Below are 24,251 nucleotides of genomic sequence, written 5' to 3' on the forward strand. Positions count from 1 at the left end.
CTGTCAACGGCCCTTCTAAGCTGAATGTGCCTGCTCTCGTCAGATCGCAGCAGCAATGCAGCTTAAGGCTTGGCAAGTACCTGCATGGGAGACTGGCTGGGAATCCCAAGTTCTGTTGACCTTTTTGAACCTGAAAATTGTGTTAGTTTCTCTATGAGATAGTAAAAGAAGGTTCAAATTGAACAGCTGCTGTCAACGGCCCTTCTAAGCTGAATGTGTGTGCTCTTGTCAGATCGCAGCAGCGATGCAGCTTAAGGCTTGGCAAGTACCAGCATAGGAGACTGACTGGGAATCCCAAGTTCTGTTGACCTTTTTGAACCTGAAAATTGTGTTAGTTTCTCTATGAGATAGTAAAAGAAGGTTCAAATTGAACAGCTGCTGTCAACTGCCATTCTAAGCTGAATGTGCATGCTCTTGACAGATCGCAGCAGCGTTGCAGCTTAAGGCTTGGCAAGTACCAGCATGGGAGTCTGGCTGGGAATCCCAAGTTCTCTTGACCTTTTTGAACCTGAAAATTGTGTTAGTTTCTCTATGAGATAGTAAAACAAAGTAGAAATTAGGCAGCTGCTGTCAACGGCCATTCTAAGCTGAATGTGCCTGCTCTCGTCAGATCGCAGCAGCAATGCAGCTTAAGGCTTGGCAAGTACCAGCATGGGAGACTGGCTGGGAATCCCAAGTTCCGTTGACCTTTTTGAACCTGAAAATTGTTAGTTTCTCTGTCAAAGATGGTAAAAGAAGGTTCAAATTGAACAGCTGCTGTCAACGGCCATTCTAAGCTGAATGTGCCTGCTCTCGTCAGATCGCAGCAGCAATGCAGCTTAAGGCTTGGCAAAAACCAGCATGGGAGACTGGCTGGGAATCCCAAGTTCTGTTGACCTTTTTGAACCTGAAAATTGTGTTAGTTTCTCTATGAGATAGTAAAAGAAGGTTCAAATTGAACAGCTGCTGTCAACGGCCATTCTAAGCTGAATGTGCCTGCTCTCGTCAGATCGCAGCAGCAATGCAGCTTAAGGCTTGGCAAGTACCAGCATGGGAGACTGGCTGGGAATCCCAAGTTCTGTTGACCTTTTTGAACCTGAAAATTGTGTTAGTTTCTCTATGAGATAGTAAAAGAAGGTTCAAACTGAACAGCTGCTGTCAACGGCCATTCTAAGCTGAATGTGCCTGCTCTCGTCAGATCGCAGCAGCAATGCAGCTTAAGGCTTGGCATGTACCAGCATGGGAGACTGGCTGGGAATCCTAAGTTCCGTTGACCTTTTTGAGCCTGAAAATTGTGTTAGTTTCTCTATGAGATAGTAAAAGAAGGTTCAAATTGAACAGCTGCTGTCAACAGCCATTCTAAGCTGAATGTGCCTGCTCTCGTCAGATCGCAGCAGCGTTGCAGCTTAAGGCTTGGCAAGTACCAGCATGGGAGACTGGCTGGGAATCCCAAGTTCTGTTGACCTTTTTGAACCTGAAAATTGTGTTAGTTTCTCTATGAGATAGTAAAAGAAGGTTCAAATTGAACAGCTGCTGTCAACGCCCATTCTAAGCTAAGGCTTGGCAAGTACCAGCATGGGAGACTGGCTGGGAATCCCAAGTTCCATTGACCTTTTTGAACCTGAAAATTGAGTTAGTTTCTCTATGAGATAGTAAAAGAAGGTTCAAATTGAACAGCTGCTGTCAACGGCCATTCTAAGCTGAATGTGCATGCTCTTGTCAGATCGCAGCAGCGTTGCAGCTTAAGGCTTGGCAAGTACCAGCATGGGAGACTGGCTGGGAATCCCAAGTTCCGTTGACCTTTTTGAACCTGAAAATGTGTTAGTTTCTCTATGAGATAGTAAAAGAAGGTTCAAATTGAACAGCTGCTGTCAACGGCCATTCTAAGCTGAATGTGCATGCTCTTGTCAGATCGCAGCAGCGTTGCAGCTTAAGGCTTGGCAAGTACCAGCATGGGAGACTGGCTGGGAATCCCAAGTTCTGTTGACCTTTTTGAACCTGAAAATTGTGTTAGTTTCTCTATGAGATAGTAAAAGAAAGTAGAAATTAGGCAGCTGCTGTCAACGGCCATTCTAAGCTGAATGTGCCTGCTCTCGTCAGATCGCAGCAGCAATGCAGCTTAAGGCTTGGCAAGTACCAGCATGGGAGACTGGCTGGGAATCCCACGTTCCATTGACCTTTTTGAACCTGAAAATTGTTAGTTTCTCTGTCAAAGATGGTAAAAGAAGGTTCAAATTGAACAGCTGCTGTCAACGGCCATATTAAGCTGAATGTGCCTGCTTTCGTCAGATCGCAGCAGCAATGCAGCTTAAGGTTTGGCAAGTACCAGCATGGGAGACTGGCTGGAAATCCCAAGTTCTGTTGACCTTTTTGAACCTGAAAATTGTGTTAGTTTCTCTATGAGATAGTAAAAGAAGGTTCAAATTGAACAGCTGCTGTCAACGGCCATTCTAAGCTGAATGTGCCTGCTCTCGTCAGATCGCAGCAGCAATGCAGCTTAAGGCTTGGCAAGTACCAGCATGGGAGACTGGCTGGGAATCCCAAGTTCTGTTGACCTTTTTGAACCTGAAAATTGTGTTAGTTTCTCTATGAGATAGTAAAAGAAGGTTCAAATTGAACAGCTGCTGTCAACGGCCCTTCTAAGCTGAATGTGCCTGCTCTTGTCAGATCGCAGCAGCGATGCAGCTTAAGGCTTGGCAAGTACCAGCATGGGAGACTGACTGGGAATCCCAAGTTCTGTTGACCTTTTTGAACCTGAAAATTGTGTTAGTTTCTCTATGAGATAGTAAAAGAAGGTTCAAATTGAACAGCTGCTGTCAATGGCCATTCTAAGCTGAATGTGCCTGCTCTCGTCAGATCGCAGCAGCAATGCAGCTTAAGGCTTGGCAAGTACCAGCATGGGAGACTGGCAGGGAATCCCAAGTTCCATTGACCTTTTTGAACCTGAAAATTGTGTTAGTTTCTCTATGAGATAGTAAAAGAAGGTTCAAATTGAACAGCTGCTGTCAACGGCCATTCTAAGCTGAATGTGCCTGCTCTCGTCAGATCGCAGCAGCAATGCAGCTTAAGGCTTGGCAAGTACCAGCATGGGAGACTGGCTGGGAATCCCAAGTTCTGTTGACCTTTTTGAACCTGAAAATTGTATTAGTTTCTCTATGAGATAGTAAAAGAAGGTTCAAATTGAACAGCTGCTGTCAACGGCCATTCTAAGCTGAATGTGCCTGCTCTCGTCAGATCGCAGCAGCAATGCAGCTTAAGGCTTGGCAAGTACCAGCATGGGAGACTGGCTGGGAATCCCAAGTTCCGTTGACCTTTTTGAACCTGAAAATTGTGTTAGTTTCTCTATGAGATAGTAAAAGAAGGTTCAAATTGAACAGCTGCTGTCAACGCCCATTCTAAGCTAAGGCTTGGCAAGTACCAGCATGGGAGACTGGCTGGGAATCCCAAGTTCCATTGACCTTTTTGAACCTGAAAATTGAGTTAGTTTCTCTATGAGATAGTAAAAGAAGGTTCAAATTGAACAGCTGCTGTCAACGGCCATTCTAAGCTGAATGTGCCTGCTCTCATCAGATCGCAGCAGCAATGCAGCTTAAGGCTTGGCAAGTACCAGCATGGGAGACTGGCTGGGAATCCCAAGTTCCGTTGACCTTTTTGAACCTGAAAATGTGTTAGTTTCTCTATGAGATAGTAAAAGAAGGTTCAAATTGAACAGCTGCTGTCAACGGCCATTCTAAGCTGAATGTGCATGCTCTTGTCAGATCGCAGCAGCGTTGCAGCTTAAGGCTTGGCAAGTACCAGCATGGGAGACTGCTTGGGAATCCCAAGTTCTGTTGACCTTTTTGAACCTGAAAATTGTGTTAGTTTCTCTATGAGATAGTAAAAGAAAGTAGAAATTAGGCAGCTGCTGTCAACGGCCATTCTAAGCTGAATGTGCCTGCTCTCGTCAGATCGCAGCAGCAATGCAGCTTAAGGCTTGGCAAGTACCAGCATGGGAGACTGGCTGGAAATCCCACGTTCTGTTGACCTTTTTGAACCTGAAAATTGTTAGTTTCTCTGTCAAAGATGGTAAAAGAAGGTTCAAATTGAACAGCTGCTGTCAACGGCCATTCTAAGCTGAATGTGCCTGCTCTCGTCAGAACGCAGCAGCAATGCAGCTTAAGGTTTGGCAAGTACCAGCATGGGAGACTGGCTGGGAATCCCAAGTTCTGTTGACCTTTTTGAACCTGAAAATTGTGTTAGTTTCTCTATGAGATAGTAAAAGAAGGTTCAAATTGAACAGCTGCTGTCAACGCCCATTCTAAGCTAAGGCTTGGCAAGTACCAGCATGGGAGACTGGCTGGGAATCCCAAGTTCCATTGACCTTTTTGAACCTGAAAATTGAGTTAGTTTCTCTATGAGATAGTAAAAGAAGGTTCAAATTGAACAGCTGCTGTCAACGGCCATTCTAAGCTGAATGTGCATGCTCTTGTCAGATCGCAGCAGCGTTGCAGCTTAAGGCTTGGCAAGTACCAGCATGGGAGACTGGCTGGGAATCCCAAGTTCCGTTGACCTTTTTGAACCTGAAAATGTGTTAGTTTCTCTATGAGATAGTAAAAGAAGGTTCAAATTGAACAGCTGCTGTCAACGGCCATTCTAAGCTGAATGTGCATGCTCTTGTCAGATCGCAGCAGCGTTGCAGCTTAAGGCTTGGCAAGTACCAGCATGGGAGACTGGCTGGGAATCCCAAGTTCTGTTGACCTTTTTGAACCTGAAAATTGTGTTAGTTTCTCTATGAGATAGTAAAAGAAAGTAGAAATTAGGCAGCTGCTGTCAACGGCCATTCTAAGCTGAATGTGCCTGCTCTCGTCAGATCGCAGCAGCAATGCAGCTTAAGGCTTGGCAAGTACCAGCATGGGAGACTGGCTGGGAATCCCACGTTCCATTGACCTTTTTGAACCTGAAAATTGTTAGTTTCTCTGTCAAAGATGGTAAAAGAAGGTTCAAATTGAACAGCTGCTGTCAACGGCCATATTAAGCTGAATGTGCCTGCTTTCGTCAGATCGCAGCAGCAATGCAGCTTAAGGTTTGGCAAGTACCAGCATGGGAGACTGGCTGGAAATCCCAAGTTCTGTTGACCTTTTTGAACCTGAAAATTGTGTTAGTTTCTCTATGAGATAGTAAAAGAAGGTTCAAATTGAACAGCTGCTGTCAACGGCCATTCTAAGCTGAATGTGCCTGCTCTCGTCAGATCGCAGCAGCAATGCAGCTTAAGGCTTGGCAAGTACCAGCATGGGAGACTGGCTGGGAATCCCAAGTTCTGTTGACCTTTTTGAACCTGAAAATTGTGTTAGTTTCTCTATGAGATAGTAAAAGAAGGTTCAAATTGAACAGCTGCTGTCAACGGCCCTTCTAAGCTGAATGTGTGTGCTCTTGTCAGATCGCAGCAGCGATGCAGCTTAAGGCTTGGCAAGTACCAGCATGGGAGACTGACTGGGAATCCCAAGTTCTGTTGACCTTTTTGAACCTGAAAATTGTGTTAGTTTCTCTATGAGATAGTAAAAGAAGGTTCAAATTGAACAGCTGCTGTCAATGGCCATTCTAAGCTGAATGTGCCTGCTCTCGTCAGATCGCAGCAGCAATGCAGCTTAAGGCTTGGCAAGTACCAGCATGGGAGACTGGCAGGGAATCCCAAGTTCCATTGACCTTTTTGAACCTGAAAATTGTGTTAGTTTCTCTATGAGATAGTAAAAGAAGGTTCAAATTGAACAGCTGCTGTCAACGGCCATTCTAAGCTGAATGTGCCTGCTCTCGTCAGATCGCAGCAGCAATGCAGCTTAAGGCTTGGCAAGTACCAGCATGGGAGACTGGCTGGGAATCCCAAGTTCTGTTGACCTTTTTGAACCTGAAAATTGTATTAGTTTCTCTATGAGATAGTAAAAGAAGGTTCAAATTGAACAGCTGCTGTCAACGGCCATTCTAAGCTGAATGTGCCTGCTCTCGTCAGATCGCAGCAGCAATGCAGCTTAAGGCTTGGCAAGTACCAGCATGGGAGACTGGCTGGGAATCCCAAGTTCCGTTGACCTTTTTGAACCTGAAAATTGTGTTAGTTTCTCTATGAGATAGTAAAAGAAGGTTCAAATTGAACAGCTGCTGTCAACGCCCATTCTAAGCTAAGGCTTGGCAAGTACCAGCATGGGAGACTGGCTGGGAATCCCAAGTTCCATTGACCTTTTTGAACCTGAAAATTGAGTTAGTTTCTCTATGAGATAGTAAAAGAAGGTTCAAATTGAACAGCTGCTGTCAACGGCCATTCTAAGCTGAATGTGCCTGCTCTCATCAGATCGCAGCAGCAATGCAGCTTAAGGCTTGGCAAGTACCAGCATGGGAGACTGGCTGGGAATCCCAAGTTCCGTTGACCTTTTTGAACCTGAAAATGTGTTAGTTTCTCTATGAGATAGTAAAAGAAGGTTCAAATTGAACAGCTGCTGTCAACGGCCATTCTAAGCTGAATGTGCATGCTCTTGTCAGATCGCAGCAGCGTTGCAGCTTAAGGCTTGGCAAGTACCAGCATGGGAGACTGCTTGGGAATCCCAAGTTCTGTTGACCTTTTTGAACCTGAAAATTGTGTTAGTTTCTCTATGAGATAGTAAAAGAAAGTAGAAATTAGGCAGCTGCTGTCAACGGCCATTCTAAGCTGAATGTGCCTGCTCTCGTCAGATCGCAGCAGCAATGCAGCTTAAGGCTTGGCAAGTACCAGCATGGGAGACTGGCTGGAAATCCCACGTTCTGTTGACCTTTTTGAACCTGAAAATTGTTAGTTTCTCTGTCAAAGATGGTAAAAGAAGGTTCAAATTGAACAGCTGCTGTCAACGGCCATTCTAAGCTGAATGTGCCTGCTCTCGTCAGAACGCAGCAGCAATGCAGCTTAAGGTTTGGCAAGTACCAGCATGGGAGACTGGCTGGGAATCCCAAGTTCTGTTGACCTTTTTGAACCTGAAAATTGTGTTAGTTTCTCTATGAGATAGTAAAAGAATGTTCAAATTGAACAGCTGCTGTCAACGCCCATTCTAAGCTAAGGCTTGGCAAGTACCAGCATGGGAGACTGGCTGGGAATCCCAAGTTCCATTGACCTTTTTGAACCTGAAAATTGAGTTAGTTTCTCTATGAGATAGTAAAAGAAGGTTCAAATTGAACAGCTGCTGTCAACGGCCATTCTAAGCTGAATGTGCATGCTCTTGTCAGATCGCAGCAGCGTTGCAGCTTAAGGCTTGGCAAGTACCAGCATGGGAGACTGGCTGGGAATCCCAAGTTCCGTTGACCTTTTTGAACCTGAAAATGTGTTAGTTTCTCTATGAGATAGTAAAAGAAGGTTCAAATTGAACAGCTGCTGTCAACGGCCATTCTAAGCTGAATGTGCATGCTCTTGTCAGATCGCAGCAGCGTTGCAGCTTAAGGCTTGGCAAGTACCAGCATGGGAGACTGGCTGGGAATCCCAAGTTCTGTTGACCTTTTTGAACCTGAAAATTGTGTTAGTTTCTCTATGAGATAGTAAAAGAAAGTAGAAATTAGGCAGCTGCTGTCAACGGCCATTCTAAGCTGAATGTGCCTGCTCTCGTCAGATCGCAGCAGCAATGCAGCTTAAGGCTTGGCAAGTACCAGCATGGGAGACTGGCTGGGAATCCCACGTTCCGTTGACCTTTTTGAACCTGAAAATTGTTAGTTTCTCTGTCAAAGATGGTAAAAGAAGGTTCAAATTGAACAGCTGCTGTCAACGGCCATATTAAGCTGAATGTGCCTGCTCTCGTCAGATCGCAGCAGCAATGCAGCTTAAGGTTTGGCAAGTACCAGCATGGGAGACTGGCTGGGAATCCCAAGTTCTGTTGACCTTTTTGAACCTGAAAATTGTGTTAGTTTCTCTATGAGATAGTAAAAGAAGGTTCAAATTGAACAGCTGCTGTCAACGGCCATTCTAAGCTGAATGTGCCTGCTCTCGTCAGATCGCAGCAGCAATGCAGTTTAAGGCTTGGCAAGTACCAGCATGGGAGACTGGCTGGGAATCCCAAGTTCTGTTGACCTGTTTGAACCTGAAAATTGTGTTAGTTTCTCTATGAGATAGTAAAAGAAGGTTCAAATTGAACAGCTGCTGTCAACGGCCCTTCTAAGCTGAATGTGTGTGCTCTTGTCAGATCGCAGCAGCAATGCAGCTTAAGGCTTGGCAAGTACCAGCATGGGAGACTGGCAGGGAATCCCAAGTTCCATTGACCTTTTTGAACCTGAAAATTGTGTTAGTTTCTCTATGAGATAGTAAAAGAAGGTTCAAATTGAACAGCTGCTGTCAACGGCCATTCTAAGCTGAATGTGCCTGCTCTCGTCAGATCGCAGCAGCAATGCAGCTTAAGGCTTGGCAAGTACCAGCATGGGAGACTGGCTGGGAATCCCAAGTTCTGTTGACCTTTTTGAACCTGAAAATTGTATTAGTTTCTCTATGAGATAGTAAAAGAAGGTTCAAATTGAACAGCTGCTGTCAACGGCCATTCTAAGCTGAATGTGCCTGCTCTCGTCAGATCGCAGCAGCAATGCAGCTTAAGGCTTGGCAAGTACCAGCATGGGAGACTGGCTGGGAATCCCAAGTTCCGTTGACCTTTTTGAACCTGAAAATTGTGTTAGTTTCTCTATGAGATAGTAAAAGAAGGTTCAAATTGAACAGCTGCTGTCAACGCCCATTCTAAGCTAAGGCTTGGCAAGTACCAGCATGGGAGACTGGCTGGGAATCCCAAGTTCCATTGACCTTTTTGAACCTGAAAATTGAGTTAGTTTCTCTATGAGATAGTAAAAGAAGGTTCAAATTGAACAGCTGCTGTCAACGGCCATTCTAAGCTGAATGTGCCTGCTCTCATCAGATCGCAGCAGCAATGCAGCTTAAGGCTTGGCAAGTACCAGCATGGGAGACTGGCTGGGAATCCCAAGTTCCGTTGACCTTTTTGAACCTGAAAATGTGTTAGTTTCTCTATGAGATAGTAAAAGAAGGTTCAAATTGAACAGCTGCTGTCAACGGCCATTCTAAGCTGAATGTGCATGCTCTTGTCAGATCGCAGCAGCGTTGCAGCTTAAGGCTTGGCAAGTACCAGCATGGGAGACTGGCTGGGAATCCCAAGTTCTGTTGACCTTTTTGAACCTGAAAATTGTGTTAGTTTCTCTATGAGATAGTAAAAGAAAGTAGAAATTAGGCAGCTGCTGTCAACGGCCATTCTAAGCTGAATGTGCCTGCTCTCGTCAGATCGCAGCAGCAATGCAGCTTAAGGCTTGGCAAGTACCAGCATGGGAGACTGGCTGGGAATCCCACGTTCCATTGACCTTTTTGAACCTGAAAATTGTTAGTTTCTCTGTCAAAGATGGTAAAAGAAGGTTCAAATTGAACAGCTGCTGTCAACGGCCATATTAAGCTGAATGTGCCTGCTTTCGTCAGATCGCAGCAGCAATGCAGCTTAAGGTTTGGCAAGTACCAGCATGGGAGACTGGCTGGAAATCCCAAGTTCTGTTGACCTTTTTGAACCTGAAAATTGTGTTAGTTTCTCTATGAGATAGTAAAAGAAGGTTCAAATTGAACAGCTGCTGTCAACGGCCATTCTAAGCTGAATGTGCCTGCTCTCGTCAGATCGCAGCAGCAATGCAGCTTAAGGCTTGGCAAGTACCAGCATGGGAGACTGGCTGGGAATCCCAAGTTCCGTTGACCTTTTTGAACCTGAAAATTGTGTTAGTTTCTCTATGAGATAGTAAAAGAAGGTTCAAATTGAACAGCTGCTGTCAACGCCCATTCTAAGCTAAGGCTTGGCAAGTACCAGCATGGGAGACTGGCTGGGAATCCCAAGTTCCATTGACCTTTTTGAACCTGAAAATTGAGTTAGTTTCTCTATGAGATAGTAAAAGAAGGTTCAAATTGAACAGCTGCTGTCAACGGCCATTCTAAGCTGAATGTGCCTGCTCTCATCAGATCGCAGCAGCAATGCAGCTTAAGGCTTGGCAAGTACCAGCATGGGAGACTGGCTGGGAATCCCAAGTTCCGTTGACCTTTTTGAACCTGAAAATGTGTTAGTTTCTCTATGAGATAGTAAAAGAAGGTTCAAATTGAACAGCTGCTGTCAACGGCCATTCTAAGCTGAATGTGCATGCTCTTGTCAGATCGCAGCAGCGTTGCAGCTTAAGGCTTGGCAAGTACCAGCATGGGAGACTGCTTGGGAATCCCAAGTTCTGTTGACCTTTTTGAACCTGAAAATTGTGTTAGTTTCTCTATGAGATAGTAAAAGAAAGTAGAAATTAGGCAGCTGCTGTCAACGGCCATTCTAAGCTGAATGTGCCTGCTCTCGTCAGATCGCAGCAGCAATGCAGCTTAAGGCTTGGCAAGTACCAGCATGGGAGACTGGCTGGAAATCCCACGTTCTGTTGACCTTTTTGAACCTGAAAATTGTTAGTTTCTCTGTCAAAGATGGTAAAAGAAGGTTCAAATTGAACAGCTGCTGTCAACGGCCATTCTAAGCTGAATGTGCCTGCTCTCGTCAGAACGCAGCAGCAATGCAGCTTAAGGTTTGGCAAGTACCAGCATGGGAGACTGGCTGGGAATCCCAAGTTCTGTTGACCTTTTTGAACCTGAAAATTGTGTTAGTTTCTCTATGAGATAGTAAAAGAATGTTCAAATTGAACAGCTGCTGTCAACGCCCATTCTAAGCTAAGGCTTGGCAAGTACCAGCATGGGAGACTGGCTGGGAATCCCAAGTTCCATTGACCTTTTTGAACCTGAAAATTGAGTTAGTTTCTCTATGAGATAGTAAAAGAAGGTTCAAATTGAACAGCTGCTGTCAACGGCCATTCTAAGCTGAATGTGCATGCTCTTGTCAGATCGCAGCAGCGTTGCAGCTTAAGGCTTGGCAAGTACCAGCATGGGAGACTGGCTGGGAATCCCAAGTTCCGTTGACCTTTTTGAACCTGAAAATGTGTTAGTTTCTCTATGAGATAGTAAAAGAAGGTTCAAATTGAACAGCTGCTGTCAACGGCCATTCTAAGCTGAATGTGCATGCTCTTGTCAGATCGCAGCAGCGTTGCAGCTTAAGGCTTGGCAAGTACCAGCATGGGAGACTGGCTGGGAATCCCAAGTTCTGTTGACCTTTTTGAACCTGAAAATTGTGTTAGTTTCTCTATGAGATAGTAAAAGAAAGTAGAAATTAGGCAGCTGCTGTCAACGGCCATTCTAAGCTGAATGTGCCTGCTCTCGTCAGATCGCAGCAGCAATGCAGCTTAAGGCTTGGCAAGTACCAGCATGGGAGACTGGCTGGGAATCCCACGTTCCGTTGACCTTTTTGAACCTGAAAATTGTTAGTTTCTCTGTCAAAGATGGTAAAAGAAGGTTCAAATTGAACAGCTGCTGTCAACGGCCATATTAAGCTGAATGTGCCTGCTCTCGTCAGATCGCAGCAGCAATGCAGCTTAAGGTTTGGCAAGTACCAGCATGGGAGACTGGCTGGGAATCCCAAGTTCTGTTGACCTTTTTGAACCTGAAAATTGTGTTAGTTTCTCTATGAGATAGTAAAAGAAGGTTCAAATTGAACAGCTGCTGTCAACGGCCATTCTAAGCTGAATGTGCCTGCTCTCGTCAGATCGCAGCAGCAATGCAGTTTAAGGCTTGGCAAGTACCAGCATGGGAGACTGGCTGGGAATCCCAAGTTCTGTTGACCTGTTTGAACCTGAAAATTGTGTTAGTTTCTCTATGAGATAGTAAAAGAAGGTTCAAATTGAACAGCTGCTGTCAACGGCCCTTCTAAGCTGAATGTGTGTGCTCTTGTCAGATCGCAGCAGCAATGCAGCTTAAGGCTTGGCAAGTACCAGCATGGGAGACTGGCAGGGAATCCCAAGTTCCATTGACCTTTTTGAACCTGAAAATTGTGTTAGTTTCTCTATGAGATAGTAAAAGAAGGTTCAAATTGAACAGCTGCTGTCAACGGCCATTCTAAGCTGAATGTGCCTGCTCTCGTCAGATCGCAGCAGCAATGCAGCTTAAGGCTTGGCAAGTACCAGCATGGGAGACTGGCTGGGAATCCCAAGTTCTGTTGACCTTTTTGAACCTGAAAATTGTATTAGTTTCTCTATGAGATAGTAAAAGAAGGTTCAAATTGAACAGCTGCTGTCAACGGCCATTCTAAGCTGAATGTGCCTGCTCTCGTCAGATCGCAGCAGCAATGCAGCTTAAGGCTTGGCAAGTACCAGCATGGGAGACTGGCTGGGAATCCCAAGTTCCGTTGACCTTTTTGAACCTGAAAATTGTGTTAGTTTCTCTATGAGATAGTAAAAGAAGGTTCAAATTGAACAGCTGCTGTCAACGCCCATTCTAAGCTAAGGCTTGGCAAGTACCAGCATGGGAGACTGGCTGGGAATCCCAAGTTCCATTGACCTTTTTGAACCTGAAAATTGAGTTAGTTTCTCTATGAGATAGTAAAAGAAGGTTCAAATTGAACAGCTGCTGTCAACGGCCATTCTAAGCTGAATGTGCCTGCTCTCATCAGATCGCAGCAGCAATGCAGCTTAAGGCTTGGCAAGTACCAGCATGGGAGACTGGCTGGGAATCCCAAGTTCCGTTGACCTTTTTGAACCTGAAAATGTGTTAGTTTCTCTATGAGATAGTAAAAGAAGGTTCAAATTGAACAGCTGCTGTCAACGGCCATTCTAAGCTGAATGTGCATGCTCTTGTCAGATCGCAGCAGCGTTGCAGCTTAAGGCTTGGCAAGTACCAGCATGGGAGACTGGCTGGGAATCCCAAGTTCTGTTGACCTTTTTGAACCTGAAAATTGTGTTAGTTTCTCTATGAGATAGTAAAAGAAAGTAGAAATTAGGCAGCTGCTGTCAACGGCCATTCTAAGCTGAATGTGCCTGCTCTCGTCAGATCGCAGCAGCAATGCAGCTTAAGGCTTGGCAAGTACCAGCATGGGAGACTGGCTGGGAATCCCACGTTCCATTGACCTTTTTGAACCTGAAAATTGTTAGTTTCTCTGTCAAAGATGGTAAAAGAAGGTTCAAATTGAACAGCTGCTGTCAACGGCCATATTAAGCTGAATGTGCCTGCTTTCGTCAGATCGCAGCAGCAATGCAGCTTAAGGTTTGGCAAGTACCAGCATGGGAGACTGGCTGGAAATCCCAAGTTCTGTTGACCTTTTTGAACCTGAAAATTGTGTTAGTTTCTCTATGAGATAGTAAAAGAAGGTTCAAATTGAACAGCTGCTGTCAACGGCCATTCTAAGCTGAATGTGCCTGCTCTCGTCAGATCGCAGCAGCAATGCAGCTTAAGGCTTGGCAAGTACCAGCATGGGAGACTGGCTGGGAATCCCAAGTTCTGTTGACCTTTTTGAACCTGAAAATTGTGTTAGTTTCTCTATGAGATAGTAAAAGAAGGTTCAAATTGAACAGCTGCTGTCAACGGCCCTTCTAAGCTGAATGTGTGTGCTCTTGTCAGATCGCAGCAGCGATGCAGCTTAAGGCTTGGCAAGTACCAGCATGGGAGACTGACTGGGAATCCCAAGTTCTGTTGACCTTTTTGAACCTGAAAATTGTGTTAGTTTCTCTATGAGATAGTAAAAGAAGGTTCAAATTGAACAGCTGCTGTCAATGGCCATTCTAAGCTGAATGTGCCTGCTCTCGTCAGATCGCAGCAGCAATGCAGCTTAAGGCTTGGCAAGTACCAGCATGGGAGACTGGCAGGGAATCCCAAGTTCCATTGACCTTTTTGAACCTGAAAATTGTGTTAGTTTCTCTATGAGATAGTAAAAGAAGGTTCAAATTGAACAGCTGCTGTCAACGGCCATTCTAAGCTGAATGTGCCTGCTCTCGTCAGATCGCAGCAGCAATGCAGCTTAAGGCTTGGCAAGTACCAGCATGGGAGACTGGCTGGGAATCCCAAGTTCTGTTGACCTTTTTGAACCTGAAAATTGTATTAGTTTCTCTATGAGATAGTAAAAGAAGGTTCAAATTGAACAGCTGCTGTCAACGGCCATTCTAAGCTGAATGTGCCTGCTCTCGTCAGATCGCAGCAGCAATGCAGCTTAAGGCTTGGCAAGTACCAGCATGGGAGACTGGCTGGGAATCCCAAGTTCCGTTGACCTTTTTGAACCTGAAAATTGTGTTAGTTTCTCTATGAGATAGTAAAAGAAGGTTCAAATTGAACAGCTGCTGTCAACGCCCATTCTAAGCTAAGGCTTGGCAAGTACCAGCATGGGAGACTGGCTGGGAATCCCAAGTTCCATTGACCTTTTTGAACCTGAAAATTGAGTTAGTTTCTCTATGAGATAGTAAAAGAAGGTTCAAATTGAACAGCTGCTGTCAACGGCCATTCTAAGCTGAATGTGCCTGCTCTCATCAGATCGCAGCAGCAATGCAGCTTAAGGCTTGGCAAGTACCAGCATGGGAGACTGGCTGGGAATCCCAAGTTCCGTTGACCTTTTTGAACCTGAAAATGTGTTAGTTTCTCTATGAGATAGTAAAAGAAGGTTCAAATTGAACAGCTGCTGTCAACGGCCATTCTAAGCTGAATGTGCATGCTCTTGTCAGATCGCAGCAGCGTTGCAGCTTAAGGCTTGGCAAGTACCAGCATGGGAGACTGCTTGGGAATCCCAAGTTCTGTTGACCTTTTTGAACCTGAAAATTGTGTTAGTTTCTCTATGAGATAGTAAAAGAAAGTAGAAATTAGGCAGCTGCTGTCAACGGCCATTCTAAGCTGAATGTGCCTGCTCTCGTCAGATCGCAGCAGCAATGCAGCTTAAGGCTTGGCAAGTACCAGCATGGGAGACTGGCTGGAAATCCCACGTTCTGTTGACCTTTTTGAACCTGAAAATTGTTAGTTTCTCTGTCAAAGATGGTAAAAGAAGGTTCAAATTGAACAGCTGCTGTCAACGGCCATTCTAAGCTGAATGTGCCTGCTCTCGTCAGAACGCAGCAGCAATGCAGCTTAAGGTTTGGCAAGTACCAGCATGGGAGACTGGCTGGGAATCCCAAGTTCTGTTGACCTTTTTGAACCTGAAAATTGTGTTAGTTTCTCTATGAGATAGTAAAAGAAGGTTCAAATTGAACAGCTGCTGTCAACGCCCATTCTAAGCTAAGGCTTGGCAAGTACCAGCATGGGAGACTGGCTGGGAATCCCAAGTTCCATTGACCTTTTTGAACCTGAAAATTGAGTTAGTTTCTCTATGAGATAGTAAAAGAAGGTTCAAATTGAACAGCTGCTGTCAACGGCCATATTAAGCTGAATGTGCCTGCTCTCGTCAGATCGCAGCAGCAATGCAGCTTAAGGTTTGGCAAGTACCAGCATGGGAGACTGGCTGGGAATCCCAAGTTCTGTTGACCTTTTTGAACCTGAAAATTGTGTTAGTTTCTCTATGAGATAGTAAAAGAAGGTTCAAATTGAACAGCTGCTGTCAACGGCCATTCTAAGCTGAATGTGCCTGCTCTCGTCAGATCGCAGCAGCAATGCAGCTTAAGGCTTGGCAAGTACCAGCATGGGAGACTGGCTGGGAATCCCAAGTTCTGTTGACCTTTTTGAACCTGAAAATTGTGTTAGTTTCTCTATGAGATAGTAAAAGAAGGTTCAAATTGAACAGCTGCTGTCAACGGCCCTTCTAAGCTGAATGTGTGTGCTCTTGTCAGATCGCAGCAGCAATGCAGCTTAAGGCTTGGCAAGTACCAGCATGGGAGACTGGCAGGGAATCCCAAGTTCCATTGACCTTTTTGAACCTGAAAATTGTGTTAGTTTCTCTATGAGATAGTAAAAGAAGGTTCAAATTGAACAGCTGCTGTCAACGGCCATTCTAAGCTGAATGTGCCTGCTCTCGTCAGATCGCAGCAGCAATGCAGCTTAAGGCTTGGCAAGTACCAGCATGGGAGACTGGCTGGGAATCCCAAGTTCTGTTGACCTTTTTGAACCTGAAAATTGTATTAGTTTCTCTATGAGATAGTAAAAGAAGGTTCAAATTGAACAGCTGCTGTCAACGGCCATTCTAAGCTGAATGTGCCTGCTCTCGTCAGATCGCAGCAGCAATGCAGCTTAAGGCTTGGCAAGTACCAGCATGGCAGACTGGCTGGGAATCCCAAGTTCCGTTGACCTTTTTGAACCTGAAAATTGTGTTAGTTTCTCTATGAGATAGTAAAAGAAGGTTCAAATTGAACAGCTGCTGTCAACGCCCATTCTAAGCTAAGGCTTGGCAAGTACCAGCATGGGAGACTGGCTGGGAATCCCAAGTTCCATTGACCTTTTTGAACCTGAAAATTGAGTTAGTTTCTCTATGAGATAGTAAAAGAAGGTTCAAATTGAACAGCTGCTGTCAACGGCCATTCTAAGCTGAATGTGCCTGCTCTCATCAGATCGCAGCAGCAATGCAGCTTAAGGCTTGGCAAGTACCAGCATGGGAGACTGGCTGGGAATCCCAAGTTCCGTTGACCTTTTTGAACCTGAAAATGTGTTAGTTTCTCTATGAGATAGTAAAAGAAGGTTCAAATTGAACAGCTGCTGTCAACGGCCATTCTAAGCTGAATGTGCATGCTCTTGTCAGATCGCAGCAGCGTTGCAGCTTAAGGCTTGGCAAGTACCAGCATGGGAGACTGCCTGGGAATCCCAAGTTCTGTTGACCTTTTTGAACCTGAAAATTGTGTTAGTTTCTCTATGAGATAGTAAAAGAAAGTAGAAATTAGGCAGCTGCTGTCAACGGCCATTCTAAGCTGAATGTGCCTGCTCTCGTCAGATCGCAGCAGCAATGCAGCTTAAGGCTTGGCAAGTACCAGCATGGGAGACTGGCTGGGAATCCCATGTTCTGTTGACCTTTTTGAACCTGAAAATTGTTAGTTTCTCTGTCAAAGATGGTAAAAGAAGGTTCAAATTGAACAGCTGCTGTCAACGGCCATTCTAAGCTGAATGTGCCTGCTCTCGTCAGATCGCAGCAGCAATGCAGCTTAAGGTTTGGCAAGTACCAGCATGGGAGACTGGCTGGGAATCCCAAGTTCCGTTGACCTTTTTGAACCTGAAAATTGTGTTAGTTTCTCTATGAGATAGTAAAAGAAGGTTCAAATTGAACAGCTGCTGTCAACGCCCATTCTAAGCTAAGGCTTGGCAAGTACCAGCATGGGAGACTGGCTGGGAATCCCAAGTTCCATTGACCTTTTTGAACCTGAAAATTGAGTTAGTTTCTCTATGAGATAGTAAAAGAAGGTTCAAATTGAACAGCTGCTGTCAACAGCCATTCTAAGCTGAATGTGCATGCTCTTGTCAGATCGCAGCAGCAATGCAGCTTAAGGCTTGGCAAGTACCAGCATGGGAGACTAGCTGGGAATCCCAAGTTCCATTGACCTTTTTGAACCTGAAAATTGTGTTAGTTTCTCTATGAGATAGTAAAAGAAGGTTCAAATTGAACAGCTGCTGTCAACAGCCATTCTAAGCTGAATGTGCATGCTCTGGTCAGATCGCAGCAGCAATGCAGCTTAAGGCTTTGCAAGTACCAGCATGGGAGACTGGCTGGGAATCCCAAGTTCTGTTGACATTTTTGAACCTGAAAATCGTGTTAGTTTCTCTATGAGATAGTAAAAGAAGGTTCAAATTGAACAACTGCTGTCAACGGCCATTCTACTAAGCTTAATGTGCCTGCTCTCGTCAGATCGCAGCAGCAATGCAGCTTAAGGCTTGGCAAGTACCAGCATGGGAGACTGGCTGGGAGTCCCAAGTTCCGTTGACCTTTTTGAACCTGAAAATTGTGTTAGTTTCTCTATGAGATAGTAAAAGAAGGTTCAAATTGAACAGCTGCTGTCAACGGCCATTCTAAGCTGAATGTGCCTGCTCTCGTCAGATCGCAGCAGCAATGCAGCTTAAGGCTTGGCAAGTACCAGCATGGGAGACTGGCTGGGAATCCTAAGTTCTGTTGACCTTTTTGAACCTGAAAATTGTGTTAGTTTCTCTATGAGGTAGTAAAATAAGGTTCAAATTGAACAGTTGCTGTCAACGGCCATTCTAAGCTGAATGTGCCTGCTCTCGTCAGATCGCAGCAGCAATGCAGCTTAAGGCTTGGCAAGTACCAGCATGGGAGACTAGCTGGGAATCCCAAGTTCCGTTGACCTTTTTGAACCTGAAAATTGTGTTAGTTTCTCTATGAGATAGTAAAAGAAGGTTCAAATTGAACAGCTGCTGTCAACAGCCATTCTAAGCTGAATGTGCATGCTCTGGTCAGATCGCAGCAGCAATGCAGCTTAAGGCTTTGCAAGTACCAGCATGGGAGACTGGCTGGGAATCCCAAGTTCTGTTGACATTTTTGAACCTGAAAATCGTGTTAGTTTCTCTATGAGATAGTAAAAGAAGGTTCAAATTGAACAACTGCTGTCAACGGCCATTCTACTAAGCTTAATGTGCCTGCTCTCGTCAGATCGCAGCAGCAATGCAGCTTAAGGCTTGGCAAGTACCAGCATGGGAGACTGGCTGGGAGTCCCAAGTTCCGTTGACCTTTTTGAACCTGAAAATTGTGTTAGTTTCTCTATGAGATAGTAAAAGAAGGTTCAAATTGAACAGCTGCTGTCAACGGCCATTCTAAGCTGAATGTGCCTGCTCTCGTCAGATCGCAGCAGCAATGCAGCTTAAGGCTTGGCAAGTACCAGCATGGGAGACTGGCTGGGAATCATAAGTTCCGTTGACCTTTTTTTAACCTGAAAATTGTGTTAGTTTCTCTATGAGATAGTAAAAGAAGGTTCAAATTGAACAGCTGCTGTCAACGGCCATTCTAAGCTGAATGCGCCTGCTCTCGTCAGATCGCAGCAGCAATGCAGCTTAAGGCTTGGCAAGTACCAGCATGGGAGACTGGCTGGGAATCCCAAGTTCCATTGACTTTTTGAACCTGAAAATTGTGTTAGTTTCTCTATGAGATAGTAAAAGAAGGTTCAAATTGAACAGCTGCTGTCAACTGCCATTCTAAGCTGAATGTGCATGCTCTTGTCAGATCGCAGCAGCGTTGCAGCTTAAGGCTTGGCAAGTACCAGCATGGGAGTCTGGCTGGGAATCCCAAGTTCTCTTGACCTTTTTGAACCTGAAAATTGTGTTAGTTTCTCTATGAGATAGTAAAACAAAGTAGAAATTAGGCAGCTGCTGTCAACGGCCATTCTAAGCTGAATGTGCCTGCTCTCGTCAGATCGCAGCAGCAATGCAGCTTAAGGCTTGGCAAGTACCAGCATGGGAGACTGGCTGGGAATCCCAAGTTCCGTTGACCTTTTTGAACCTGAAAATTGTTAGTTTCTCTGTCAAAGATGGTAAAAGAAGGTTCAAATTGAACAGCTGCTGTCAACGGCCATTCTAAGCTGAATGTGCCTGCTCTCGTCAGATCGCAGCAGCAATGCAGCTTAAGGCTTGGCAAAAACCAGCATGGGAGACTGGCTGGGAATCCCAAGTTCTGTTGACCTTTTTGAACCTGAACATTGTGTTAGTTTCTCTATGAGATAGTAAAAGAAGGTTCAAATTGAACAGCTGCTGTCAACGGCCATTCTAAGCTGAATGTGCCTGCTCTCGTCAGATCGCAGCAGCAATGCAGCTTAAGGCTTGGCAAGTACCAGCATGGGAGACTGGCTGGGAATCCCAAGTTCTGTTGACCTTTTTGAACCTGAAAATTGTGTTAGTTTCTCTATGAGATAGTAAAAGAAGGTTCAAACTGAACAGCTGCTGTCAACGGCCATTCTAAGCTGAATGTGCCTGCTCTCGTCAGATCGCAGCAGCAATGCAGCTTAAGGCTTGGCATGTACCAGCATGGGAGACTGGCTGGGAATCCTAAGTTCCGTTGACCTTTTTGAGCCTGAAAATTGTGTTAGTTTCTCTATGAGATAGTAAAAGAAGGTTCAAATTGAACAGCTGCTGTCAACGGCCATTCTAAGCTGAATGTGCCTGCTCTCGTCAGATCGCAGCAGCGTTGCAGCTTAAGGCTTGGCAAGTACCAGCATGGGAGACTGGCTGGGAATCCCAAGTTCTGTTGACCTTTTTGAACCTGAAAATTGTGTTAGTTTCTCTATGAGATAGTAAAAGAAGGTTAAAATTGAACAGCTGCTGTCAACGCCCATTCTAAGCTAAGGCTTGGCAAGTACCAGCATGGGAGACTGGCTGGGAATCCCAAGTTCCATTGACCTTTTTGAACCTGAAAATTGAGTTAGTTTCTCTATGAGATAGTAAAAGAAGGTTCAAATTGAACAGCTGCTGTCAACGGCCATTCTAAGCTGAATGTGCATGCTCTTGTCAGATCGCAGCAGCGTTGCAGCTTAAGGCTTGGCAAGTACCAGCATGGGAGACTGGCTGGGAATCCCAAGTTCCGTTGACCTTTTTGAACCTGAAAATGTGTTAGTTTCTCTATGAGATAGTAAAAGAAGGTTCAAATTGAACAGCTGCTGTCAACGGCCATTCTAAGCTGAATGTGCATGCTCTTGTCAGATCGCAGCAGCGTTGCAGCTTAAGGCTTGGCAAGTACCAGCATGGGAGACTGGCTGGGAATCCCAAGTTCCGTTGACCTTTTTGAACCTGAAAATGTGTTAGTTTCTCTATGAGATAGTAAAAGAAGGTTCAAATTGAACAGCTGCTGTCAACGGCCATTCTAAGCTGAATGTGCCTGCTCTCGTCAGATCGCAGCAGCAATGCAGCTTAAGGCTTGGCAAGTACCAGCATGGGAGACTGGCTGGGAATCCCACGTTCCGTTGACCTTTTTGAACCTGAAAATTGTTAGTTTCTCTGTCAAAGATGGTAAAAGAAGGTTCAAATTGAACAGCTGCTGTCAACGGCCATATTAAGCTGAATGTGCCTGCTTTCGTCAGATCGCAGCAGCAATGCAGCTTAAGGTTTGGCAAGTACCAGCATGGGAGACTGGCTGGAAATCCCAAGTTCTGTTGACCTTTTTGAACCTGAAAATTGTGTTATTTTCTCTATGAGATAGTAAAAGAAGGTTCAAATTGAACAGCTGCTGTCAACGGCCATTCTAAGCTGAATGTGCCTGCTCTCGTCAGATCGCAGCAGCAATGCAGCTTAAGGCTTGGCAAGTACCAGCATGGGAGACTGGCTGGGAATCCCAAGTTCTGTTGACCTTTTTGAACCTGAAAATTGTGTTAGTTTCTCTATGAGATAGTAAAAGAAGGTTCAAATTGAACAGCTGCTGTCAACGGCCCTTCTAAGCTGAATGTGTGTGCTCTTGTCAGATTGCAGCAGCGATGCAGCTTAAGGCTTGGCAAGTACCAGCATGGGAGACTGACTGGGAATCCCAAGTTCTGTTGACCTTTTTGAACCTGAAAATTGTGTTAGTTTCTCTATGAGATAGTAAAAGAAGGTTCAAATTGAACAGCTGCTGTCAATGGCCATTCTAAGCTGAATGTGCCTGCTCTCGTCAGATCGCAGCAGCAATGCAGCTTAAGGCTTGGCAAGTACCAGCATGGGAGACTGGCAGGGAATCCCAAGTTCCATTGACCTTTTTGAACCTGAAAATTGTGTTAGTTTCTCTATGAGATAGTAAAAGAAGGTTCAAATTGAACAGCTGCTATCAACGGCCATTCTAAGCTGAATGTGCCTGCTCTCGTCAGATCGCAGCAGCAATGCAGCTTAAGGCTTGGCAAGTACCAGCATGGGAGACTGGCTGGGAATCCCAAGTTCTGTTGACCTTTTTGAACCTGAAAATTGTATTAGTTTCTCTATGAGATAGTAAAAGAAGGTTCAAATTGAACAGCTGCTGTCAACGGCCATTCTAAGCTGAATGTGCCTGCTCTCGTCAGATCGCAGCAGCAATGCAGCTTAAGGCTTGGCAAGTACCAGCATGGGAGACTGGCTGGGAATCCCAAGTTCCGTTGACCTTTTTGAACCTGAAAATTGTGTTAGTTTCTCTATGAGATAGTAAAAGAAGGTTCAAATTGAACAGCTGCTGTCAACGCCCATTCTAAGCTAAGGCTTGGCAAGTACCAGCATGGGAGACTGGCTGGGAATCCCAAGTTCCATTGACCTTTTTGAACCTGAAAATTGAGTTAGTTTCTCTATGAGATAGTAAAAGAAGGTTCAAATTGAACAGCTGCTGTCAACGGCCATTCTAAGCTGAATGTGCCTGCTCTCATCAGATCGCAGCAGCAATGCAGCTTAAGGCTTGGCAAGTACCAGCATGGGAGACTGGCTGGGAATCCCAAGTTCCGTTGACCTTTTTGAACCTGAAAATGTGTTAGTTTCTCTATGAGATAGTAAAAGAAGGTTCAAATTGAACAGCTGCTGTCAACGGCCATTCTAAGCTGAATGTGCATGCTCTTGTCAGATCGCAGCAGCGTTGCAGCTTAAGGCTTGGCAAGTACCAGCATGGGAGACTGCTTGGGAATCCCAAGTTCTGTTGACCTTTTTGAACCTGAAAATTGTGTTAGTTTCTCTATGAGATAGTAAAAGAAAGTAGAAATTAGGCAGCTGCTGTCAACGGCCATTCTAAGCTGAATGTGCCTGCTCTCGTCAGATCGCAGCAGCAATGCAGCTTAAGGCTTGGCAAGTACCAGCATGGGAGACTGGCTGGGAATCCCACGTTCTGTTGCCCTTTTTGAACCTGAAAATTGTTAGTTTCTCTGTCAAAGATGGTAAAAGAAGGTTCAAATTGAACAGCTGCTGTCAACGGCCATTCTAAGCTGAATGTGCCTGCTCTCGTCAGAACGCAGCAGCAATGCAGCTTAAGGCTTGGCAAGTACCAGCATGGGAGACTGGCTGGGAATCCCAAGTTCCATTGACTTTTTGAACCTGAAAATTGTGTTAGTTTCTCTATGAGATAGTAAAAGAAGGTTCAAATTGAACAGCTGCTGTCAACTGCCATTCTAAGCTGAATGTGCATGCTCTTGTCAGATCGCAGCAGCGTTGCAGCTTAAGGCTTGGCAAGTACCAGCATGGGAGTCTGGCTGGGAATCCCAAGTTCTCTTGACCTTTTTGAACCTGAAAATTGTGTTAGTTTCTCTATGAGATAGTAAAACAAAGTAGAAATTAGGCAGCTGCTGTCAACGGCCATTCTAAGCTGAATGTGCCTGCTCTCGTCAGATCGCAGCAGCAATGCAGCTTAAGGCTTGGCAAGTACCAGCATGGGAGACTGGCTGGGAATCCCAAGTTCCGTTGACCTTTTTGAACCTGAAAATTGTTAGTTTCTCTGTCAAAGATGGTAAAAGAAGGTTCAAATTGAACAGCTGCTGTCAACGGCCATTCTAAGCTGAATGTGCCTGCTCTCGTCAGATCGCAGCAGCAATGCAGCTTAAGGCTTGGCAAAAACCAGCATGGGAGACTGGCTGGGAATCCCAAGTTCTGTTGACCTTTTTGAACCTGAAAATTGTGTTAGTTTCTCTATGAGATAGTAAAAGAAGGTTCAAATTGAACAGCTGCTGTCAACGGCCATTCTAAGCTGAATGTGCCTGCTCTCGTCAGATCGCAGCAGCAATGCAGCTTAAGGCTTGGCAAGTACCAGCATGGGAGACTGGCTGGGAATCCCAAGTTCTGTTGACCTTTTTGAACCTGAAAATTGTGTTAGTTTCTCTATGAGATAGTAAAAGAAGGTTCAAACTGAACAGCTGCTGTCAACGGCCATTCTAAGCTGAATGTGCCTGCTCTCGTCAGATCGCAGCAGCAATGCAGCTTAAGGCTTGGCATGTACCAGCATGGGAGACTGGCTGGGAATCCTAAGTTCCGTTGACCTTTTTGAGCCTGAAAATTGTGTTAGTTTCTCTATGAGATAGTAAAAGAAGGTTCAAATTGAACAGCTGCTGTCAACAGCCATTCTAAGCTGAATGTGCCTGCTCTCGTCAGATCGCAGCAGCGTTGCAGCTTAAGGCTTGGCAAGTACCAGCATGGGAGACTGGCTGGGAATCCCAAGTTCTGTTGACCTTTTTGAACCTGAAAATTGTGTTAGTTTCTCTATGAGATAGTAAAAGAAGGTTCAAATTGAACAGCTGCTGTCAACGCCCATTCTAAGCTAAGGCTTGGCAAGTACCAGCATGGGAGACTGGCTGGGAATCCCAAGTTCCATTGACCTTTTTGAACCTGAAAATTGAGTTAGTTTCTCTATGAGATAGTAAAAGAAGGTTCAAATTGAACAGCTGCTGTCAACGGCCATTCTAAGCTGAATGTGCATGCTCTTGTCAGATCGCAGCAGCGTTGCAGCTTAAGGCTTGGCAAGTACCAGCATGGGAGACTGGCTGGGAATCCCAAGTTCCGTTGACCTTTTTGAACCTGAAAATGTGTTAGTTTCTCTATGAGATAGTAAAAGAAGGTT

The 24,251-nt window shown here is 45.1% G+C and overlaps 74 pseudogenes; all 74 read left to right on the top strand.

The window, feature by feature from the left end:
* The first annotated feature begins 2 nt into the window (after positions 1-2).
* LOC140091163 (5S ribosomal RNA) lies at positions 3-121 on the top strand (annotated as a pseudogene).
* A 448-nt stretch (positions 122-569) lies between these two features.
* On the top strand, positions 570-688 carry LOC140099080 (5S ribosomal RNA; annotated as a pseudogene).
* A 259-nt stretch (positions 689-947) lies between these two features.
* Positions 948-1,066, top strand: LOC140079847 (5S ribosomal RNA; annotated as a pseudogene).
* Positions 1,067-1,136: 70 nt separating this feature from the next.
* LOC140091913 (5S ribosomal RNA) lies at positions 1,137-1,255 on the top strand (annotated as a pseudogene).
* Positions 1,256-1,325: 70 nt separating this feature from the next.
* On the top strand, positions 1,326-1,444 carry LOC140093141 (5S ribosomal RNA; annotated as a pseudogene).
* Positions 1,445-2,038: 594 nt separating this feature from the next.
* LOC140096712 (5S ribosomal RNA) lies at positions 2,039-2,157 on the top strand (annotated as a pseudogene).
* A 259-nt stretch (positions 2,158-2,416) lies between these two features.
* Positions 2,417-2,535, top strand: LOC140079848 (5S ribosomal RNA; annotated as a pseudogene).
* A 70-nt stretch (positions 2,536-2,605) lies between these two features.
* Positions 2,606-2,724, top strand: LOC140096206 (5S ribosomal RNA; annotated as a pseudogene).
* Positions 2,725-2,794: 70 nt separating this feature from the next.
* LOC140088484 (5S ribosomal RNA) lies at positions 2,795-2,913 on the top strand (annotated as a pseudogene).
* Positions 2,914-2,983: 70 nt separating this feature from the next.
* On the top strand, positions 2,984-3,102 carry LOC140079850 (5S ribosomal RNA; annotated as a pseudogene).
* A 70-nt stretch (positions 3,103-3,172) lies between these two features.
* Positions 3,173-3,291, top strand: LOC140099081 (5S ribosomal RNA; annotated as a pseudogene).
* Positions 3,292-3,508: 217 nt separating this feature from the next.
* LOC140100169 (5S ribosomal RNA) lies at positions 3,509-3,627 on the top strand (annotated as a pseudogene).
* A 258-nt stretch (positions 3,628-3,885) lies between these two features.
* Positions 3,886-4,004, top strand: LOC140098130 (5S ribosomal RNA; annotated as a pseudogene).
* Positions 4,005-4,074: 70 nt separating this feature from the next.
* On the top strand, positions 4,075-4,193 carry LOC140084904 (5S ribosomal RNA; annotated as a pseudogene).
* A 594-nt stretch (positions 4,194-4,787) lies between these two features.
* On the top strand, positions 4,788-4,906 carry LOC140096714 (5S ribosomal RNA; annotated as a pseudogene).
* Positions 4,907-5,165: 259 nt separating this feature from the next.
* LOC140079851 (5S ribosomal RNA) lies at positions 5,166-5,284 on the top strand (annotated as a pseudogene).
* A 259-nt stretch (positions 5,285-5,543) lies between these two features.
* On the top strand, positions 5,544-5,662 carry LOC140088485 (5S ribosomal RNA; annotated as a pseudogene).
* Positions 5,663-5,732: 70 nt separating this feature from the next.
* LOC140079852 (5S ribosomal RNA) lies at positions 5,733-5,851 on the top strand (annotated as a pseudogene).
* Positions 5,852-5,921: 70 nt separating this feature from the next.
* Positions 5,922-6,040, top strand: LOC140099082 (5S ribosomal RNA; annotated as a pseudogene).
* Positions 6,041-6,257: 217 nt separating this feature from the next.
* LOC140100181 (5S ribosomal RNA) lies at positions 6,258-6,376 on the top strand (annotated as a pseudogene).
* A 258-nt stretch (positions 6,377-6,634) lies between these two features.
* LOC140098131 (5S ribosomal RNA) lies at positions 6,635-6,753 on the top strand (annotated as a pseudogene).
* A 70-nt stretch (positions 6,754-6,823) lies between these two features.
* LOC140084905 (5S ribosomal RNA) lies at positions 6,824-6,942 on the top strand (annotated as a pseudogene).
* Positions 6,943-7,536: 594 nt separating this feature from the next.
* LOC140088671 (5S ribosomal RNA) lies at positions 7,537-7,655 on the top strand (annotated as a pseudogene).
* Positions 7,656-7,725: 70 nt separating this feature from the next.
* On the top strand, positions 7,726-7,844 carry LOC140089507 (5S ribosomal RNA; annotated as a pseudogene).
* Positions 7,845-7,914: 70 nt separating this feature from the next.
* LOC140084812 (5S ribosomal RNA) lies at positions 7,915-8,033 on the top strand (annotated as a pseudogene).
* Positions 8,034-8,292: 259 nt separating this feature from the next.
* On the top strand, positions 8,293-8,411 carry LOC140079853 (5S ribosomal RNA; annotated as a pseudogene).
* A 70-nt stretch (positions 8,412-8,481) lies between these two features.
* Positions 8,482-8,600, top strand: LOC140099083 (5S ribosomal RNA; annotated as a pseudogene).
* Positions 8,601-8,817: 217 nt separating this feature from the next.
* Positions 8,818-8,936, top strand: LOC140100193 (5S ribosomal RNA; annotated as a pseudogene).
* Positions 8,937-9,194: 258 nt separating this feature from the next.
* LOC140096715 (5S ribosomal RNA) lies at positions 9,195-9,313 on the top strand (annotated as a pseudogene).
* A 259-nt stretch (positions 9,314-9,572) lies between these two features.
* LOC140099084 (5S ribosomal RNA) lies at positions 9,573-9,691 on the top strand (annotated as a pseudogene).
* A 217-nt stretch (positions 9,692-9,908) lies between these two features.
* LOC140100205 (5S ribosomal RNA) lies at positions 9,909-10,027 on the top strand (annotated as a pseudogene).
* A 258-nt stretch (positions 10,028-10,285) lies between these two features.
* On the top strand, positions 10,286-10,404 carry LOC140098132 (5S ribosomal RNA; annotated as a pseudogene).
* Positions 10,405-10,474: 70 nt separating this feature from the next.
* On the top strand, positions 10,475-10,593 carry LOC140084906 (5S ribosomal RNA; annotated as a pseudogene).
* Positions 10,594-11,187: 594 nt separating this feature from the next.
* On the top strand, positions 11,188-11,306 carry LOC140088672 (5S ribosomal RNA; annotated as a pseudogene).
* A 70-nt stretch (positions 11,307-11,376) lies between these two features.
* Positions 11,377-11,495, top strand: LOC140089509 (5S ribosomal RNA; annotated as a pseudogene).
* A 70-nt stretch (positions 11,496-11,565) lies between these two features.
* On the top strand, positions 11,566-11,684 carry LOC140084813 (5S ribosomal RNA; annotated as a pseudogene).
* Positions 11,685-11,943: 259 nt separating this feature from the next.
* Positions 11,944-12,062, top strand: LOC140079854 (5S ribosomal RNA; annotated as a pseudogene).
* A 70-nt stretch (positions 12,063-12,132) lies between these two features.
* LOC140099086 (5S ribosomal RNA) lies at positions 12,133-12,251 on the top strand (annotated as a pseudogene).
* A 217-nt stretch (positions 12,252-12,468) lies between these two features.
* On the top strand, positions 12,469-12,587 carry LOC140100217 (5S ribosomal RNA; annotated as a pseudogene).
* A 258-nt stretch (positions 12,588-12,845) lies between these two features.
* On the top strand, positions 12,846-12,964 carry LOC140096716 (5S ribosomal RNA; annotated as a pseudogene).
* Positions 12,965-13,223: 259 nt separating this feature from the next.
* LOC140079856 (5S ribosomal RNA) lies at positions 13,224-13,342 on the top strand (annotated as a pseudogene).
* A 259-nt stretch (positions 13,343-13,601) lies between these two features.
* On the top strand, positions 13,602-13,720 carry LOC140088486 (5S ribosomal RNA; annotated as a pseudogene).
* Positions 13,721-13,790: 70 nt separating this feature from the next.
* LOC140079857 (5S ribosomal RNA) lies at positions 13,791-13,909 on the top strand (annotated as a pseudogene).
* Positions 13,910-13,979: 70 nt separating this feature from the next.
* Positions 13,980-14,098, top strand: LOC140099087 (5S ribosomal RNA; annotated as a pseudogene).
* Positions 14,099-14,315: 217 nt separating this feature from the next.
* On the top strand, positions 14,316-14,434 carry LOC140100229 (5S ribosomal RNA; annotated as a pseudogene).
* Positions 14,435-14,692: 258 nt separating this feature from the next.
* Positions 14,693-14,811, top strand: LOC140098133 (5S ribosomal RNA; annotated as a pseudogene).
* Positions 14,812-14,881: 70 nt separating this feature from the next.
* LOC140084907 (5S ribosomal RNA) lies at positions 14,882-15,000 on the top strand (annotated as a pseudogene).
* A 217-nt stretch (positions 15,001-15,217) lies between these two features.
* On the top strand, positions 15,218-15,336 carry LOC140089510 (5S ribosomal RNA; annotated as a pseudogene).
* Positions 15,337-15,406: 70 nt separating this feature from the next.
* LOC140079858 (5S ribosomal RNA) lies at positions 15,407-15,525 on the top strand (annotated as a pseudogene).
* Positions 15,526-15,784: 259 nt separating this feature from the next.
* Positions 15,785-15,903, top strand: LOC140079859 (5S ribosomal RNA; annotated as a pseudogene).
* A 70-nt stretch (positions 15,904-15,973) lies between these two features.
* On the top strand, positions 15,974-16,092 carry LOC140088089 (5S ribosomal RNA; annotated as a pseudogene).
* Positions 16,093-16,309: 217 nt separating this feature from the next.
* LOC140100243 (5S ribosomal RNA) lies at positions 16,310-16,428 on the top strand (annotated as a pseudogene).
* Positions 16,429-16,686: 258 nt separating this feature from the next.
* On the top strand, positions 16,687-16,805 carry LOC140087774 (5S ribosomal RNA; annotated as a pseudogene).
* Positions 16,806-16,875: 70 nt separating this feature from the next.
* LOC140086304 (5S ribosomal RNA) lies at positions 16,876-16,994 on the top strand (annotated as a pseudogene).
* A 787-nt stretch (positions 16,995-17,781) lies between these two features.
* On the top strand, positions 17,782-17,900 carry LOC140086802 (5S ribosomal RNA; annotated as a pseudogene).
* Positions 17,901-17,970: 70 nt separating this feature from the next.
* LOC140085440 (5S ribosomal RNA) lies at positions 17,971-18,089 on the top strand (annotated as a pseudogene).
* A 451-nt stretch (positions 18,090-18,540) lies between these two features.
* LOC140093075 (5S ribosomal RNA) lies at positions 18,541-18,659 on the top strand (annotated as a pseudogene).
* A 71-nt stretch (positions 18,660-18,730) lies between these two features.
* Positions 18,731-18,849, top strand: LOC140084033 (5S ribosomal RNA; annotated as a pseudogene).
* A 258-nt stretch (positions 18,850-19,107) lies between these two features.
* On the top strand, positions 19,108-19,226 carry LOC140099088 (5S ribosomal RNA; annotated as a pseudogene).
* Positions 19,227-19,485: 259 nt separating this feature from the next.
* On the top strand, positions 19,486-19,604 carry LOC140079861 (5S ribosomal RNA; annotated as a pseudogene).
* A 70-nt stretch (positions 19,605-19,674) lies between these two features.
* On the top strand, positions 19,675-19,793 carry LOC140091914 (5S ribosomal RNA; annotated as a pseudogene).
* Positions 19,794-19,863: 70 nt separating this feature from the next.
* On the top strand, positions 19,864-19,982 carry LOC140092285 (5S ribosomal RNA; annotated as a pseudogene).
* Positions 19,983-20,575: 593 nt separating this feature from the next.
* On the top strand, positions 20,576-20,694 carry LOC140088673 (5S ribosomal RNA; annotated as a pseudogene).
* Positions 20,695-20,953: 259 nt separating this feature from the next.
* LOC140079862 (5S ribosomal RNA) lies at positions 20,954-21,072 on the top strand (annotated as a pseudogene).
* Positions 21,073-21,331: 259 nt separating this feature from the next.
* LOC140088487 (5S ribosomal RNA) lies at positions 21,332-21,450 on the top strand (annotated as a pseudogene).
* A 70-nt stretch (positions 21,451-21,520) lies between these two features.
* LOC140086737 (5S ribosomal RNA) lies at positions 21,521-21,639 on the top strand (annotated as a pseudogene).
* A 70-nt stretch (positions 21,640-21,709) lies between these two features.
* Positions 21,710-21,828, top strand: LOC140099089 (5S ribosomal RNA; annotated as a pseudogene).
* Positions 21,829-22,045: 217 nt separating this feature from the next.
* Positions 22,046-22,164, top strand: LOC140100255 (5S ribosomal RNA; annotated as a pseudogene).
* A 258-nt stretch (positions 22,165-22,422) lies between these two features.
* LOC140095836 (5S ribosomal RNA) lies at positions 22,423-22,541 on the top strand (annotated as a pseudogene).
* A 70-nt stretch (positions 22,542-22,611) lies between these two features.
* LOC140086027 (5S ribosomal RNA) lies at positions 22,612-22,730 on the top strand (annotated as a pseudogene).
* A 258-nt stretch (positions 22,731-22,988) lies between these two features.
* Positions 22,989-23,107, top strand: LOC140099091 (5S ribosomal RNA; annotated as a pseudogene).
* Positions 23,108-23,366: 259 nt separating this feature from the next.
* Positions 23,367-23,485, top strand: LOC140079863 (5S ribosomal RNA; annotated as a pseudogene).
* A 70-nt stretch (positions 23,486-23,555) lies between these two features.
* LOC140091915 (5S ribosomal RNA) lies at positions 23,556-23,674 on the top strand (annotated as a pseudogene).
* Positions 23,675-23,744: 70 nt separating this feature from the next.
* Positions 23,745-23,863, top strand: LOC140093142 (5S ribosomal RNA; annotated as a pseudogene).
* The last annotated feature ends 388 nt before the right edge of the window (positions 23,864-24,251 follow it).

This window comes from Engystomops pustulosus, chromosome 9 (genome assembly GCF_040894005.1).
Source record: "Engystomops pustulosus chromosome 9, aEngPut4.maternal, whole genome shotgun sequence".
NCBI classification, from domain to species: Eukaryota; Metazoa; Chordata; class Amphibia; order Anura; family Leptodactylidae; genus Engystomops; species Engystomops pustulosus.